The sequence below is a fragment of the Coffea arabica genome, chromosome 5e (genome assembly GCF_036785885.1).
Source record: "Coffea arabica cultivar ET-39 chromosome 5e, Coffea Arabica ET-39 HiFi, whole genome shotgun sequence".
In the NCBI taxonomy this organism is placed as follows: domain Eukaryota; kingdom Viridiplantae; phylum Streptophyta; class Magnoliopsida; order Gentianales; family Rubiaceae; genus Coffea; species Coffea arabica.
Genome location: NC_092318.1, coordinates 36352024 through 36370523, shown reverse-complemented (window position 1 = coordinate 36370523; position 18500 = coordinate 36352024). Strand labels below are relative to the sequence as shown.

At 36.3% G+C, this 18500-nt stretch overlaps 1 pseudogene; it reads right to left on the bottom strand.

Annotated features, from left to right (window-relative positions):
• Nucleotides 1-14327: 14327 nt before the first annotated feature.
• Nucleotides 14328-15380, bottom strand: LOC113687271 (patellin-4-like; annotated as a pseudogene).
• Between the last annotated feature and the right edge of the window lie 3120 nt (nt 15381-18500).

Sequence of the window (18500 nt, the reverse complement as noted above, 5' to 3'; positions counted from 1 at the left end):
CTCACGCTGCTCCGTTGCTAGATTGCGACTGCTATCTCAGTGGCTTGGAATGTGTCGCCGCCAATTACCTCTCCACTACCTTGGATACACACTCTCGAAGGGGAGGCAAAAGTGGGGATATTTTCAACACCTGATAGATAAGATACAGCTGAAGCTCGCCAGGTGGAAACATAAGCTACTATCAGCTGGGGGTCGAACAATCCTTATCAAACATGTGCTATCCGCTATTCCTCAATACACCATGGCTGTCCTGGAACCCCCAAAGAGTGTCCTACATGACACGGAATGCGGGTATGGCCAAATTTTTCCGGGGTGAGTCAGATGGTAGGGACAGAAGACATTGGAGAGCATGGAGAAAACTGTGTCGCCCAGTTGAGGAGGACGGTCTGGGGTTCACCAGCTTGGATGTTGTGGTAAAGGCCTTCGGTTGCAAGCTCTGGTGGAGATTGAGAACTTCCCCGACTCTCTGATCTCGATTCATGATTGCAAAATATGGACAACAAGATTGCCATGTTACACAGGCACGGGTGACATGGAACACCTCAAAAACATGGCGCCGAATATGGCACTGTCGACAATTTGTTGAAGAGAACTCCCTAACTTTGGTTAGCACGGGGGATAGCTCTTTCTGGTTCGACAATTGGCTAGGCCATGGTCCCCTGGCATCCGGGAAACACGATGTCCCGAGCCCCAACTTGCTAATCAAAGAATGCTGGGTGAATGGGTCTTGGACTCCGAGACGTTGAAAGCGTCCTTTCTCCTGGCGAACTACATGCCATCTCCTGTACTCAGCCCTATCTCTCAACTGGCAAGGTGGACTCTCTCGCTTGGTGCCCATCACACGATGGGTGGTTCAGCATCTCCTCGCCAATAAAGACGCTGAGGCCACAAGGCAACTCAATGTTATCCCGTAAACTCATTTGGGACAAGCGCCTCCCCTCCAAGATCTCTATATTCATGTGGAAATTGCTGAACTCTTTGCTAACACTTCCGGATGTTTTGCAGTAATTTGGGTTTAACCTCCCCCAAAGTGTCTATTCTGCAGAAATTCGGAATCTGTAAACCATGTTTTCCTCAATTGCGACATGGCATCCTCAATCTGGGGATTGTTCGAAAGGAAATTCAATCTGGTACTTGCTCCGGTGGATGACATCCTTCTGAAACTATAAGGCTAGTGGGTGCACTCATTCGGCAACTCCATACTAGCTGCATTAACCCGACTTTTGCCAATCATTATCTGCTGGGAGCTATGGAAGGCTCGGAACAAAGCCTGTTTTGAGGACATTGTGATCACTAGTGTGGGTCTTTTACAACAGGTCATATTGCAGCTACACGTAATTGGGCGAGCATTTCCTTTCAAGGGCACAAGCACAGATGATGCGGCTCTTCGGGAGCAAGGATTAGTTCTGTTTTTGAAATACCCGAGCAAACGCAACACCATGGCCCTCTCATGGAGCTGCCCCAATAGGCCATATGTGAAACTTAATGTTGATGGCTCATCAATTGGGAACCTGGGCGATTTGGGGAGAGGCGGGCTCATTAGAGACAACTCAGGGCTCTTCCTCTGCGGTTTCTCCTCGTACTATGGGTGGCAGACCAACACACACGTCGAAGCAATGACTCTACTGGAAGGGATACAGCTCTGTTTGTCTCAAGGCTATGCACATGTCATAGTGGAGCTTGACTCGCAGATGTTGCTAGATGTGGTGCAGGAACGGTCTAAATGCCCGTGGCGTATATTCTCTATCGTCTCAACCATAAAAGCCAAGCTGGGGGGGGGGGGGGGGAGTTTTCCTGTTCAAACCCTGCTACAGAGAGATTAATGCCGCGGCTGACGCTATGGCGAAACATGCTAGCAAACTGCGTACCTTATCCGTGTATCATGCACCCAACTGCCCGCTTGAAATTCGTGGCATTCTCCAACTGGACAGGACACACTTTCCCTACATCCGAACCGCAGGATAGGTTTCTTTAAGCTAGAATGGGGGTCCGACATGTTAGCCCTCTCACTTGATGTAATTATTTATGATTTATTATGAAAAAAAGCTGCTATCTCAGTTAAAAAAAAAGTTTAGTTTCAATTGCATTTGTGTAAATAATTGTGAATTTTCAAAATAAGTGTTGAGTAAAAAAATAAAATAAAATAAACGCCATCCAATTTTTATTTTCAAATAATAAAATTAATATTCAAGAAGTTGGATGCAATATTATGAACTCAAAAAAATAACTACTATCGATTGCTTATATTTATTTTCAAAACTTCAACTGAATCTACATCAAATCTTTCATTTATTTACCTTTATTTTTTCTCATTTTTTTTGAAAAAAATTTGTACTAATTACAATGAGAACTAGAATTAGGTTGAAAAAAAAGAAAAAAATCATGAATTCTTAACGTATTTGATCTAATAACCATAGAATATTAGAATATTTTATAAATTTACCAATATATATATACACACACACACACATACATACATACATATACATACCTAAATATATATATAATTTGATTATATATACATGATTCTAGATTGGGTTTGGTTTGGGTTTGGATTTAGATATGAATTGTAGAAAACCAGACCCTACCCAAATCCATAACTCTTTTATAGGGTCTGAGTCTTGGTAGGGTTTGGATTTGAGAAATTAAATCCAAACCATACCCAAGTGCATTGGATTTGGGTAAGAGTTGATCCATTGATATGCCTACATACATATACATACATCTAAATATGACGTCATAAATTGCAAAATCAAATATATCATCTAATCAACAACTATTCATTTAATCCAAGGAAAAATGGCATCTAAAATTTCAATGAGACTATTCTAAATAAATGACCGAAAATAAACAAAGATAGTCATGACTAATTATCTAAATATGACCTCATTGATTTTTCTGTCTAAAGCCTGATTGCTTCCATAAGCCAAAAATGTTCTAAACTCCAATAACATATAGTAAATGAAAATTATTGTGTGAAATTGTACATTCCCACAACACAAGCGTTCAAAAAATTTCAAGGGCCTCCAAAATGTGGGCTTAAACATCCATTCATTCCCCTCAAGATACATTAATGCATTCATCCTCTCAAGATTGATTTGTAGAGACTTCAAAAGTTATAAACTTTTGAGTTCTTCCAATTAATGTTAGTTTCTATACTTTGGGCTCGTATTCCTATAAATAGTGATTATTGAAGCCTCACTAGTCACTTCTAGAAATGGCCAAATGATTCAATGGATAAAATGAAAAATAGAAAATCATACCCTCCTCTCTAAATTCCTTACCTTTATTCCTTTTATTGCCTACATTATTAAGTTTACAATACATCTAATCAAGCTCACATGCACACGATCAAGTTTACAAGATCAAGTTCACAATACTTTGTAATCAAGTTTACAAGATCAAGTTCTACAAGATGTAAAATCAAATTTGCAATCTCCTCAAAATTTTACAATAGTTTACAACAGTTATCAAGTTTACGAAATCTCACAAAGTTGATAATCATTGGGCTCCAACGGCTGGGATGCATGAAAGAATATGATATCTTCCGTAGGCAAGTATATCCCAAGAATTATTATTAACACATAAATTTTCTAGTAGACAAAATTTTCCAAAATGAGAGGTCATTCCCTCCATTCTGTCTGGAAAACATGCAAAGCTTCAGAGCCCAAACTTGGGGAGTATTCTGTCATCTTCACTACTTCGACAGAAATTCAGGCCAAAACAAGAAAGAGATAGAAATTTGTTCATTGTTTGTTTTCTTTTGTTGGTTGATGCTTTCAATTTCTGCCATAACAACACTCAGTTTGATCATCTTAAAGGTAAACGATCAGAAACCTCTGTTGTTGTTTTTTATTTTTTTTGCCTTTTTATCTTTGAAAAATCTATCTGGGTTTTTGATATAGGCAGTACATTTGATTCTAATCAATGATTTTTTATTTCTAATTATACCCATTTTCAACAATCATCAAAAACTCTCTGTCTTCAATTCGTAGACTTTTTCTTCGAAAAATATTTTGGGAAATATGCTCTCTAATTCTTTTGTATTTGTCTCTCTAGTGTTCCGTTTTTCTGCATAATTTGTTTTAAAAACAGTCTTTTCTTCACTTATTTTCATTTTTTCCTTGGAACATTTTCTTGGGTATTAGCTTTAAATCACACAGGTTGGTATGTTCTGATAATTTTATCTTAAATTGTTTTTTTATTTGTTTGCTTTTTCTTTCTTCAGAGACCCTATTGATATTTGTGAATGCATTTAGTGTTGTGTATATATGCTCACATACAAGCTGCTGTTTCTGGATTTTTTTATAAACTTTTTCTGCTCTTTGGCTTTTGTGAAACTGATTTCAGTTAAACCTGTTAATTTGATTTTGTTGTCCTTTTTTCTATGTAAAGATGTATGATTTATCGCCATATATATATATATATATATATATATATATATATATGTATCAGGTAGTATAATCCTTTTATCTGCTACGCTGACATGCATATATCTGTTGATGATGGAACTTGTTTTATAGATAATTACAGAATGACCCTTTATCTCTTCTGTCGTTCTCTTGTGCACTCTGTTGTTTTACGTGTCATGATTCTGAGTTTTTTATTTTTTATTTTTTTCCTAGGTGGAATGATCTTATGCATATAATTGCTTTTCTTTTTGTTTCTACTCTAATAATGGTTTTACTTTTTAATTTACTCATGAGTGATGCATTTAGCATGCAATATGTGCCTATGTTTGATTATAATTAGCTTCTCTCATGATTGTGTCTACTGTGATTGTGTGTAGTTTGTTACTCATCAATGGTGTATTTAGCATGCAGTGTATGCCTATGTATGAATACAACTACCAACTTGCATGCTTGTGTCTATTGTGGTTGTGTGTCTTTGGTAGGGCTACATTTTCTTGTTGGATCAAGGTGGTGATTTTAGTCCCTGTTGGTGGATTATTTGGTTATTGGTATTCTTGACTGTATAATACAACTAGGCACTTGTCTGCAAATTGGTTAGTAGTATTCTTACTGCATGGCAAAACTACTTGAAAAAGTCCATCGACTAGGACTGTCAGACTAGACTGTTTGGGTCTCATGTCCTAGCTAAGCAATTTCTTACCCTTCTAAATCATACTGATAACTTTGAGTCAGTAGTGTGTGTGCATGCATGTGTGTCTATATATATATATTTATTTATTGAGGTGCTTATCATGCTATTGTGACTAATGATTGTTCAGTTCAGTAGTGTTTTTGTTATTGTTTTTAATCCACAACTCAAAACAAGTCTCATGTCCTAGCTAAGCAATTTCTTACCCTTCTAAATCATACGAATAACTATGAGTCAGTTGTGTGTGTGTACGTCTGTGTGTCTATATATATATACACACACTAGGTTGTCGTTTCGTGGGAACTTTCTCAGTAAGGTTGTATTTGTTATTGTGATATTTTTTACATTTTGCATGATGAAAAGGACTGTGTTTAAGCAAAAGTAATATTAGTCAAAAATATATTAATTCAAAAGAGTAGCTATGTATTGATACAAAAGGTGAAGTCAGTGCAGTATTGATAATTCAAAAGAAAGAGGAAAGCATGGTATTTATGTATACAATAGTATAGCTGATTTAAAAGATATGGCACAAGCCACTGCAGTGCTGCATAAGAGTTTTGTGGCTATGATTCAAAAGGAAGAGCAAAGCATTCTATTTATATGTATAGCAGCATTAGTCTTGCTTCTTGGATGATGCGATACGTTGTTTCTTTCTGGGGCTTTCTACAATTTTGAGTGAACCAAGGAGGTTGGTGTCAAGTGTATCTGATGTAGCTTTTGGTGGGACTTCAGTAGAGGCTTGAGTAGTTGTAGGTGAAAGGTCAATTCTTAGTTGATTTTCACTCAGTTTTGTGCTTTCATCTACAGGCATTGGCTGCTTTTCATTGATTGGTAGCACTGCAATGTGTTTTGGGTCTAGCTTGTGGGCTATGATAGCAGTGTATCTATCATTGTTGAATATGGTGTAGTTTGTTGTTGCTTTCTTGAGGAAACAAGCAATGGAAGTCTTATTGATTGATTCTTCAATGATGTCGTAGAGCATAATATTCTGTTTAATTGAGCAAAAATTTAGAATAGATGTTGTTTGAGTGGTTGTATAGGAAGGATTGTATTCTGCATACCTTATGCCGTTCTTTCTGGAGTTCTGTTATGGTGAAGAGGAGCAGTTATTCTGCATCCTGTCCATAAAGGTCCAGCGTGAGAGCTCTTGAGTTTTCTGCAAGCTGTATTGTTAGCTTGCACCTGGTGAGTAATTGGCAGTTGTAGTATTGAATAATAGTATAGGAATTGGAGATATCGAACCTGGTGACAACATTGATGTGCTCCTGGCAAGAGGTGCAGATAATTGGCCAGTTAGGTTGTGACCTCAGAGACTTGTGACATTGGGAACAAGCATAGTAGCAGAGTTTTTGGCTCTTGTCTAAGAGTGTGGCTGTTCCTTGCACCCAGTATACTTTTTGTTACGGAAAGCTTAGAAAGCCCTTGATTGTAGTTAGATCTTTCGCATCAGGAATTGGAAGCAGCTTTGCTCTATTGAGAAAGGCTTTTTGTGCTCTAAGATTTGCAATGATAACCTGGTTTTTTGCAGCCTTGTTGACTGTGTATGTGAGTAATCAATCAGAGAGGATAATGATTGTGAAAATATAATTAGTTACCATTGATTTAGTGGAATGATTTAGCGGCACAGATTCTTCGAGGAGTGGATTGATGAGCATTATTGTTGTAAACTTGGTGGACATGTTCATTGCTGCCAATTTGATTTGTCAGCACAACTATTGTAATTATAGTAATTAGTTGTATATTGAGCAGAGTACAGTAAGAATTGAGAACAATACTGTGATAAGAAATTACTTTTATTTTGATGGTTGCTAGTATTGGTTGAGTGCGGATTTTGTCAACCAATATTTGTCCTTCTTCTGCTTCGTAATCACCCCATAGACTCAATGCTACAGCCATAGAGATGTATATAGTTTTGTTAGATAGTGTATGCATAATGCTATAGTTGTTATTACTGGTTTGGAATGAGTATATAGTTAAGTCGTACTTGTGATCAATCAGCACAATTTCTCTAGTTGGGACTGGTGCTTTATTGTTTCTTGGTTCAACATGGATCATGATTCGTATCACATCTTTTTTGAGAATATCCATGTGAATATGGATAGCAAAAATAATGATTCAGTAAAAAGTGGTTGTAATGGCTAGATACTTATCTCAGTGTTATCATCTATCTGACGGTAGAGCTTGTTGAAACTGGTGAATGCGAAGATAGACGGTAAGGCTGGTGGTTCTAGTTCATCGACTACCTGGACAACTGATGAATTATCTATTATCCACATGCATTTGTTTTCCTTGGTGCAGTATTGTTGATCAGTATATTGAATTCTAGCATTTGAGATGATGTATCTTTTTCCTGACATGAAGAATCTTTTGAAAAAGTTGATGTTCAAGCCATAGATGAGGGCATTTAAGTTGTTTTCTTATTTCAATACATTGGTGTTATAGTATTTATGTATGTACTTAGTAAAATAGTACATGCATGACTTGTTTATACCTCGGTGTCCAGTAGTATCATCTTCTGATATGGATTCCCTGCTTTTGAAGTTTGTCGCTTTAGCTTTTCAGCAACTTGGACCATTGCAGTCCAATTCTTTGTTTCTGGCTTAAGATCACTGAAAGTCAAGGACTTGCGCTCCATTGTTCTGCTGTATTATTTCAAAAATTATGAATACGCATATTTAGTATATGCAAGGGCCTTCTGAAATATCAATAGATGTAATAGCAGGAATGGTGATTGTAACTATGAATTTAAATTCAGAAAGTGATGTTCATAAGCATGAAGTTTAGATGGTTTAATAATCTAGAACTAGGTATTGGTGATAATTATAAAGTATTGATCAAAAGAGGAGTATATGTATAAGCTGAGTGGTTCAGTTGCAGTTTATATACCTAGTAGTAGAGTAGAGTGTTGCAAGCAATGAGAAAAAACAAGAGGGGGGAAGGGTGGTTTTGGGTGAATATTTGTATTTTTTGATATGGTAATGGTTAGTTTTGTGTTAAAAAAGTTAAAAGCAGTGGAGTACAATCGAAATGATGCAATTAAGATAATTGAGTTAAGTGTCAGATGTAAAATTAGAGGTGATAGTTGAATTAGAAGCAATGATGCATGCACATGCTGTCACGTTATTGCTTAGTTTCTATTGGGTGGGAGATATATTATTATTTGCAGATATGTTTCTCATGGAAGGAGTTTAGTTGTAGGTGGATGCTTTGGATAAAATATGTTGTTAGTAAGTATATTTGTTGTCTAAGGTGTTTAGTTATGTTTGAAGTCTTTTTGTGGGTATCAACTTTCACATATTCCTAGAACTTTCACATGTTTTGGCAGTTTTTTCTCTTCATTTTGTGTGGTTCACACGGGTAGCTTATTTTTTATATTTTATGTATTAGATGTGAGAGTGGTCTAAAAGGTCTTTATATGATATGTACAAGCATGAGTATCTATAAGGATAAGAATAAGAAATTATACAAAGTGAGAGACAGTGTTTTTAGCTTTTTGCATATATTGTGGAGCAGATATTTGTGCATTTGTTCGTAGTTTTGACTGTAGCTTGTTTAGATGGCAGGTGCAAATTCTAGGTTTCCAATTGTTCAGCCATATTATCCAGAGATAGAGGAGATAAATGAGTTGGCAGTTGTGCATGGAGCAGCTTAACCCGTAGGAAATGGATGCCGTAATCGAGTGGCTGAATCTGTTGCTTGAGTTCAAGTTGCAAATGTTTTGCTTAAAACTGAAATATATGACTTGCTCAAAGAGTTTTATAGGCATGATGATAGGGACTTAATTTTGGAGGCTACTTTCAGAATTGGAAGAAATTATCCGATTTTGGAATTGATTGCTAGAAAAATGAGGCTTGAGGTACTAGAAGAGAAGTTTTATTTTCCCTGTCCGCCATCTTCTGATAGTTTTCGTAACGAAAGTAATTGAAAGGTAGTGTGTACTTTCAACAAAGCATTAAAATAGATTGCTTATTGTTGCATTTGTTTTGTTGATGATAATTACTTATACTTAAAAAATTTGATTGCTTAGGTTGTCCTGGTAAGCGTGAGAGGGAAGAATAATAGGAGTTATTCAAGTTCTTTTGAGGTGCAGCTTGTTGGAAATCTTTGAGAGCGAAGAATAATAGGAGTTATTTGATCTCTTTTGAGGTACTACTTGTTGTAGGTTTCAATGTGATAAATCAAATTTATGAGTAGCTTATTTAGTTAAAGTTTTCTATATTGTGTTTCATCGTGCTTATTGTATAGAAATAGTGTAGCTTTCAGTTATATAAGTATTGTATTGTTAATCCTAGATATCTTTGTAGTGTTTTTGTGAATTTTTAAATGAATGTGTATTGTGATAAGAGTTATATCTGACAATGAGATTATTTATATAGTAGTGAAGGTGGATGTAATGAGTAGATTTATAATCATTCATGCTGTAATAGAAATAGGTTGAAGCAGTGCAAAATTGTCTTGCGGAAGTGGAAAAAAATTACATAATAATAGTAAAATAAGTTAGATAAAGATGCGAATTTTCACAAGGACAAATGGAAAAGAAGTGCAGTATTTTAAGTAGATAAGAAAAGGCCGGAGCAACTGATTTCAGATTGGATTTCAAAACTATTAATCTTATATATGTTTATACTTCTCTTACAATTTAATTTCATTAAGGCCTTGCTTGTCGATGTTGATTTTGAACATTCTCTCTAGCTTGGTCTACAAGTTCTTGGAGCATTTGTAATGGTTGATGCATTTGCAAAACAGCTTCAAATGTTGGTGTCCATGTAGGTGTGGTGTAAAATGCTGCAAAGGAGTTTAGTATTTCATTTTTCAGCTGGAAAAGCTCAAGTGTTTGCTTATTTTGTTTAGAAATAAGATGGTTTACAAATTCAAGGACACTTGAGTTTGTCTGGATGTTGCTGAGCTTTGTATTTGCTAGCAGTTGGTGGGAGATTGTCTTGTTTGAGCTGAGTGGTGAGGGTTTGGGTTGTTCATGGTGTGGTATAAGAGTGTTTATGGAGTAGCGGTTGTTGTTGCCTTATGTTGGTTGGTATGCTAGGAATAATGTGATGTATGTATTTATAGATGACAATTTTAATATGCAAGAATTTGGTTTGAAATTAGTTTACTGTGAAAATTAATTATGTATTATTCACGTGTGCATAGCATTGATTTTTTTTTTTGTGTATGTTTTTGAGTTCAAAAGTTGCAGTTTAAATGTGCAGAAGTATCACATGTGGAAAGTTTCATAAGAAAGTTTGGTAAATTTTATCAGTAATCTAAGCTGTAAATCAATTACTGATGTCACATGCGAACAATTTTTTTTTTTGTTCGTTGTAGTTTTCAGAAGTAATAATGTGACGGCCCCACCTCACCCTAATGCGAACCAAAGGGTTTGGCGGACCGTCTGCCCATCTCTCGCCAGGACTACAGAGTCGAATCACATAAACCCGATATAGCACACAAACGAATCCCCAAGAGAACAATCAATCGAAGACTACTAAGTTGAGAAACATGAGTTCTACACCGTAAGGTACCATGGTACTTCAATTAAACACCTCAACGGAAACGAAAATGAAGACGAAAATGCAAATGGAAAGTAGACACATCACAATCCGGCCAAGATACGACCGAATTTGGTGAACAGTTCCAGCCAGAATTTTCTTTCCTTGTTCAAATACCGCGCTCATCCGATCGTCCAATGGTTACAAGTAGCATCTCAACAAACGCAAAGGTACCAACTCAAATGAATACACTTAATGTACATGATAAAACACTTATATACATACATTGAAAACTTTACAATTAAAAGCGTGATACTTAATTAAAAGACAGTTAGGGTTTTGATTCCATAAGAGCTAACAAAAGAACGTTTGCACTAGTTCAACCCTTTTTCTCAAAATCACGGTTCAAAGTGTAGTTCCCTGTAAGGAAAACAAAAATAACGGGAAGGGGGTGACCTTACGCTCAATGAGGTACCAAAATAATAGCAAGCAATTAAGAATCATGGAACTTCATATTCAATTAGTCACATATCCAAATCAAATAAAGAAATGAACAAACACCGAAGATAGAAAGGATACGGGTGGCTCTCAGGGGCCCAAAATTTCCGGTTGCAGTACTTGATCCAAACCCGTTAACTCTCCGTCAACGTATGAAGAACAACCATGTCCGTAGACCCCCACTTTACACTAAATTCCGTCCACCAAACTTACCCCTTACCGGGCCCGAACACCTCAACAGAAACAGAAGTGGTAATACTCGAGTATACCGGAATCAAGAGTCCCAATACCCAAAGATTCCTAGAAACAGACTACCGTGGTTCGTTATCTAATCGACCAGGCCCTTGCCGGCTCGACTTAAGTAACTAGCCACAGGTTTTGAGCTCAGAGGGTCGCAGACTTATACAGAGAACAGATACAGAGAGCAAATACAGACTTATATAGTATGCAGGAAACAAAGTAAATAGACGAGAGAAACGAGAGTGATAAAGTATACCCTCGTTTCATACAGAGTATACAGAAGTCACGGATAGCCAAATAAGCAACAAATTAGGGAAGTGGTACACTCACCAGTTCAAGTAAAATAAATTCAAACGTTCCCCCCCTCGAAGTACTTTCTGGATCACCAGCACGTCCTAAAATGATCAAAGTAAAACAATTATGGTTCCTATGGGAACGACATTCACAAATGAAATTCAACTATGAGTCGTATGCCTAACCAAGCGAACTACGAATGCAAGGGTGCAAAAGCGTGATTTTGGAACGAAAAAGTAACGAGAGGACTTAGGGCTTGAACGACCCAAAAACCCTTCATTTCTACCAAAAAGGCAACTCAAAGTTAAAGGGACCAAACGGCCTAGAAAATTGGACAGCATCTTCCCTAAATGCTTACTTTTCCATCCTACAATCAACACCAATTCATCTCAAATCAACCACATATACATCATAGACTATAAAATACACCTTTCGGCACAATAAGCACAACTGAAGCTACACTTATCAGATTGAAACGAATCTTATGGCGTTTTGAAGCTAAAACATATACCTACATTTCTTATAAAGACCTCCAAAGCCAAATCATGCATTTTCATGGTCAAAAATGGAAATCCCCACGAAAACAGAAATCTGTCCGTGAAACAGGGCTCATGGGCAGTCAAGGGTATTTCGGTCATTTCACATGCTGATTGAGTTGAAATTTTGTAGGCAGCTAGTTAACACCATTTGCTACAACTTTCATGTTTTAACCTAAGCTTGATTTGGCCTCTAACATGCACGAATAAAGCCGGTCAGAACAGGGCAGATTGGAACCCTAAAACTGAAATTTTCCGCAAACAACCACAGCTAACATATAAAAGCTTCATTTTACACCATATCAAACCATCATTCATGGCCAACCAATAACTATCATATAAAAACAGAAAAATCTCCAAAAAAAATCAGAAATTTAGCTAACTTCACTTTAATCCATGAAATCTTCCATAAAACAACCTATTTAGCCACCATAAATCACTAATTTACCATGATTAGAAACAAAGAGTGAGTTTCCAATCAAAATACCTTAACTTCTCAAGAAAGGTAGTAGCTTAGGGGTTTCTCCTCCAAAACAACTCCACCAAGACCTTCAATCTTCCTTAGCAAGTCACTTTTGTGGGCAAATTCAAGATTTAATCGGTTGGACTTCAAGATTTAAGCAAGAATGGAAGATGAAAGGTTGAAACTTTCTTTTCTTTTCTCTCAAGGAGAGGTTCGGCCAAGAGGTTGGAAATGAAGATGATTTGGGTCAAAATTGATCTTTTAGTAAAGGCAAGAAAGTTAGGCAAGTCCAATTTCGAATAAGAAAATAACACGTGGCACCTTTTATGCTTTAAAGTTATCTTCGTCTCCCCATGGTTAATCAATCTAGGTAATCTCTAATTGTCTCCTAGCACCTAATAATTTAACCCCTTTGTGCGAAACTTAACCTAATTGGCCGAATTTCTCTCACTTAACGCACTAGCGGATCCCACGTCCAATATACACTCCAAACTGAACATGAACTAACTTATATCAGGAAAATGATTTAAAAACTCTATTCACTTATAAAATCTCTAGAAAAATTAATATCATAGGGTATAGTGAAGAAAATGCATAAGAGAAAATAAAATAAAAGAATATAAAATAAGAAAAATTTACGGGTCCTCACAAATGAATTCATGAAGTATGAAGCAGCAAAATTGAAAAGTGTGTGAGCATTATACGATACCTGGAGTTTTTGAAAACAAAGCATCAAAGAAGTAATGCAGGAAGTTTTGCAGTAGCTACTACGTTCACTTTCTACATAAGAAATGAAAGAACTGTGAATAAGAAAGCTATACATGAATATTGAATATTTCTTAATCAACTGAATGATTGATTCAATGGAACACGATCTTCATTGATGTTAGTTTCCGAAGTTAATTGATTGGAAGCAGATTGTAATTCATATGTCTAATGGAAGAGAGGATGCAAGAGTAGTTTGTGAAGCTAGAAGGAATGAAAAATAAAAGAGCAATGGATTGATAGATAATTTGGTGGCAGTAATTTTTTAGCTATTGTGGTTGGTGAACTGAAAGGATTGAGATAAAAGTGTAACTGTCATTCATATAAGAAGCACAATGTATAGGTTGTGTAGAATTAAGCAAATGATTCTGAATAAAGAAGCTATGAATGAACAGCGTATATTGCTTCAAGTTGTCTCAATTGAACTTAAAAAGATTAACTGCATGTGGATTGACAGATGTTTTGAACAAATTGTGGCACGTAAGAAATCAAATGGCATAGATTGACAATGAACCAATTTAAGTTTTAGGTTTGGTTTTAGGTTTCAATTTCTTTGTGCTCTGTTGTTGACAAGGAAAACTAACCTGAAATAATGTTAAACAGCTTTTGACAAAATGTAGTTCAGATGCAGGAATAAAATGACGAAGAAAGGTTTGCAAAAAATGGAATCAACTCCAGTATCTATTTTGATATAAAAGAAAGAGAGAACTGCATGAATCATCCATCACATATTACAGATGTGAAAATTTAGTCCCTCGGAACAAAAATGGTCAGTTTTAATCCCTAACAAACAAAAAATGATCACCTTTAGTCCCTTTTCATTTTTCCGAACAAATTTTGGCCGGAACTCATTGGGTCCACATGCAATGCATAATTTTTAAAGGGTAAAAGTGACAAATCACCGTTGACCAATTATGCGAGGGACCAACTATGCAAAAGCTTTAATTAAACATTCATAAAAAAACCACAAAAACTAAGAAGCATATTTTTGGCTGCAAATTTAGGATAGTTGTCTTGGAGAAGAGCAACAACTTGTTTTTGTAGCAACATGAACTTCCTTCCTGGATGGCCCGGGTGAGTTCTTGAGATCATTGATCTGAAGCAAGGAATTGACACTGTTAGGCTTGAAATCAAGCTTTTGAATCCCCTTCTCCATAAGTTAGACTCTCTATCTCAAGAACTGAGTGCGCTTCTTCTTAGTCTTAAATCTCTTCTTGTAGAGCTCCTCATCATCCAAAACTCCAAAAATGTTGTAGCAGATGGGGTGGCCTTCGCAATCAACCCTATTCATGTATGCAACAGATGCAAGATCATCCCCTAAATCTTCATCCAAAATCGAATCAATGTTCAACTTTTTTCTCCATTGAAGAGTTTTCTTCAGCATCTCAAATGCCTCATTGACTTTGAAGTCCCTAGCTCACAAAAATTTCAAGAGAACCACATCAGTTCCCTCATGCCCTTTACTAGCCAAAAGGGGTACTCCTCATATGGAAATATCCTTGTCAACTTCAACATCTACGTCAGCCTTCTCACCATTCTCATCACTCTTTTCTTCGGTATTTTCTTCAGTTTTCTTCTCTTCATCGCCTTCCTTTTCCTCCTTTTCATCTCTCTTCTCTTCAACTTTTTCTTCACCTTCTTTTGTAACCTTCTCTATTTTTTTTTCTCTTCACCTTCCTTTTTCGGTGACTCCTTTGGTGCCACTTTAGCTATTTCTTTCTTAAAGCGCTTGTTACCCAAAATGGCTTCTTCTAGCTTCAACTTCAAATCATTCAAAGCCTTCTTCTCAAACTCTTTGAGAGCAGAAGGGAAATTACTTTCTTCCCTATAAGAAGAACTCTTCTCAACCATCTTCCCTTCTTTGCATTCATCACCATCAATCACATCCTTCACTTGCTGCAGTTTCTCCATCTCCTTTTCTTCCTTCAAAACTTCTTCCTTTGTAACAGCCACTTTAGTCACCACTTGAGTTACCTTTGATTTGTCCTCAACAGTCATGGTAACAATGCCTAAAATGAACACAAAAACACCAAAAAAAATGAACAAAATCGTTCAATAAATTAATCAATTACAAACCAAATACATAAATTAAAGAAACCCAACTCACTTTTACTTCTGATTTTGTAGAATTTCTATCACAAACTCTTCTCTTGCTTCTCCAATCACTACTGTTGGTTCTTCTTTGGCCCTCTAAGGAAATCAAGAATGGTTTGGGAGGAAGAAGAGGGGGGAGGTGGGAATTTTACTTACGATTCGCCACTTTTACCCTTTAAAAATTGGGCATTGCATGTGAACCCAATGAGTTCCGACCAAAATTTGTTCAAAAAAAGTGAAAAGGAACTAAAGGTGATCATTTTTTATTTGTTAGGGATTAAAATTAATTAGTTTTGTTATGAGGGACTAAATTTTCACATTTGTGATATGTGAGGGACGATTGGTGTAGTTTTTCCTAAAAGAAAAGTGACAGGCGTGATAGCCTCACCTTTCCTCAGGGCGAACCCTAAGGATTAGAACTGCCTGCCCAACTCTCGCCGGAACTCAGTCGACTAATGAACTAGCAACCCAAGAAAACTAACGAAATATCTTCGAAGTAAAGGGTACAAACCACAATGAAAATATAACCACCACGCCAACTTCTCAAACTTAGAATATAGAACTAAAAGTCAAACTTATAACTCCAAACTTAATTTACATAATATGCGGCAAACACACAAATTCAAGCTTACAGAAGTCAAAGGTAAAATCTTCTAAAAAAAGGGTTACAATCCAAAGTACAAATTCAAGAAAAGAGTTAAGGCTATGAAAGTTCTTGACCACAGTTCCATCCCAGATCTGCTAAGGAAAACAAAAGGAGTGGGGTGAGTTAAAACTCAGTGAGGTTTCAAATAAACATGTAAGCACATAACCAATTAGAGACGTAATATAAACGAGTGAACGCAGTACAATACTAGAACAAGTTAATCACAATTCAATTCAAGGATACGGGTGGCTTCCAAAAGTCAAATCCACTTAAGCTTGATCGTATCGAAAATCCATTGACTCTCCGTCAACGTTTGCATCCAAGGATTTAATCAACTCAATTTACCATGCAAGTTAGGTCCAAAATATAAGAAAAGGAGTTTGACAAGTGCAAGAAAGTTGAGTAAAAGAAAAGTCTTATTCAAGTTCAAAAGTGTCTTCACGGGTAAACAGTCGTGCACGTGCAATCTCGGGAAGACGGCCATATCTCACTGTAGAAAAGTCGGAATCATATGCCGTTAGCGGCGTTGGAAACTAGACTCGAACGGCTTTCCAATGATATAAAATACAAACTCTAGTTGCTCTCATATCAATACCAGTAGTCTGGAGAAGATGACTGATTTTCCTATTCTGCTCAGCTCATTACATTGACAAAAATTACCCCATTCCTCCTTTCTAGCCTCATTCGTTTTGCCTCAAATTCATCCAATTCAATCCTTTAAATTTCATAATACAGGGTCAAGTTACATAGCACCATTTAAGTTTTAAATTCAACACACAAAATAAGGAAATGAACCAAGATAGTCCAGCCAACAAGGAAGAACCAAAACAGTCCGCTATCTTGTCCAAAACAACTACTTTACTTGCTCCATTCCACCTCAACTCACACATAAGTTTAGACTAATGTTTAACCAAGTTTTCTTAAACTTAATTAAGGTTCAATAAGTCACAAAGATCAAGAAAAAAACCTCCACTCTATGGCTAGACAGTAAGAGAAAGAAAATAGTCCCCAAGTTCACATTCAACTCCAACCTCCATCCTTTCATTATTGTTAACTTAAACAACATTCCAAGAGTTATCTTTAACTTTAAGAGGGTCCATAACATATTAATACATCAAGGAAAATCATAAACAAAGTTTAGACAAAAAATCAAACACATGGCATGCCATACAATCAACCCTACTTCCACTTGTTTACCTCAAGGAGTTTAACCAAAAATAACATCAACTCAATTTCTAGTTTGTCATCAAAACCTTAAACACTTGATATAACACAATAAAGTTAAGATTTAAGGATTATTCACCTTTCTTAAGTGAAGCTTGAATCACCCAAAAGTCCACCAAACAAGAGCTTCAAACTTGAATCACACACAAGCCTTGAAGATAGTTCACTCGACTAACTTGGGTTCCTTCTCTTTTGGTTTTTGCTCGAAATTCAAGCAAGGGTTTTCAAGCAAGAAAATGAAGTTTTTGCTTCTCTTTTGGAGGTTCAAGAAGTTCGGCCATAGGAGGAGAAAAATGGAGCCAACAAGGTTTAAATTTTTGCTAATTCTTTTGGTCAAATAAGTTGAATGGTTAGGGCATTGCCACTTGTCTCAATCTTGGCCATTCTTCCTCTAAACTTTGCCGAATAAGGTTTCTTCCCTCCAAGTGTTACAAATGTCTAATTAACACCCTTAAACTCTCATATAAGGTCTCAAACACAATTAAAAAAAGTATATGGTCCTAATGCATATAGTAAAATAAAATGGTACCACTTCAAGGAGATTGTTATAAATCATGTAGAATGCAATGTAAGGAAATGTTATAATTTATTTAGTCTTAGGGCAATGCAAGTAATTTAGGAGAATTTAGATTTTTAAGTAAGGATTCTCACACTCTCTCCCCTTTAAAAGAATTTCGTTCTCTAAATTCTCACATTGATTATTGAATAGTTCAGGATACTTTGCGCGAATGTTCTCTTCCACTTCCCAAATAGATTCTTCTATCTTATGATTTCTCTACAAAATCTTTATCAAGGGTATCCGCTTAGTCCTTAATTCCTTTATTTTTTGATCTAAAATCTGTACCGGTCTTTCTTCATAAGTCAGAGATTCGTCAAGGTCAATTTCTTCTAGCTTCAGTACATGAGTGGGGTCTGAATGATACTTCTTCAACATAGAAACGTGAAATACGTCATGGATTCTGAATAGACTCGCTGGTAACTCTAACTGATATGCCATATTCCCTATTCGTTGAAGAATTTTGAAAGGCCCCACGTTTCTTGGTTGAAATTTCTTTCCTATTTCCACTGTGAAATTTCGAAGTGGTGTAACCTTTAAAAATACCTTATCCCCAACTTCAAACTCCAAATCCTTTCGTTGATTATCTGCGTAACTC